The sequence below is a fragment of the Myotis brandtii genome, unplaced genomic scaffold (assembly GCF_000412655.1).
Source record: "Myotis brandtii unplaced genomic scaffold, ASM41265v1 scaffold240, whole genome shotgun sequence".
Lineage (NCBI taxonomy): Eukaryota > Metazoa > Chordata > Mammalia > Chiroptera > Vespertilionidae > Myotis > Myotis brandtii.
The window spans coordinates 4,438,871-4,439,365 of record NW_005359064.1 but is presented as its reverse complement, the minus strand read 5'-3'; the positions used below and the strand labels follow the sequence as shown (position 1 = coordinate 4,439,365).

Here is a 495-nt window from a genome sequence, read left to right as displayed (position 1 = left end):
CTGCGAGAGGGCACAGGCTGGGCTGAGGGCCCCCCCCCCCTCCCCCCGAGTGCACAAATTTTTGTGCACCGGGCCTCTAATATAAATATAACCAAGAGTGATATTAAAAATTTTTAACAACTAGTAGGGCCTGGAAATACCCCAGTAAGATTGAAGGACAGCCATCGAGAGCTGGCCCAGTAGGGCCAGTGCAAACTTGCCTGACCTAGCCCGGACCCACTTCACTGTACCGGTGCCCTGTGGATGCACCTGCAGTTGTGTGGAGGCTTCCACTTGATAAATTATCCTGCAATGAAAATGCTCTTTAGCACGAATTTCTTGAGAGAACTTCCCACAAGTTCACAAGGTATGAACAGTTTAAAGCTCCACATTTCCCCCCAAAAGATTACAAAAATATTTGCTTTCTTAGTATTAAACTATAGCACAAGTATTAATATTTGAAGTATTGGTTTCTTCATAATCTTACCAGCATTGAAAGTATTCTAAACTACTTTT

The 495-nt window shown here is 43.8% G+C and overlaps 1 protein-coding gene across 6 annotated transcripts in view; it reads left to right on the top strand.

The window, feature by feature from the left end:
• The window catches only part of SLC41A3 (solute carrier family 41, member 3), a 30,977-nt gene that overhangs the window by 16,238 nt on the left and 14,244 nt on the right, over positions 1 to 495 (top strand). The gene's annotated exons all lie outside the window — the stretch shown is intronic.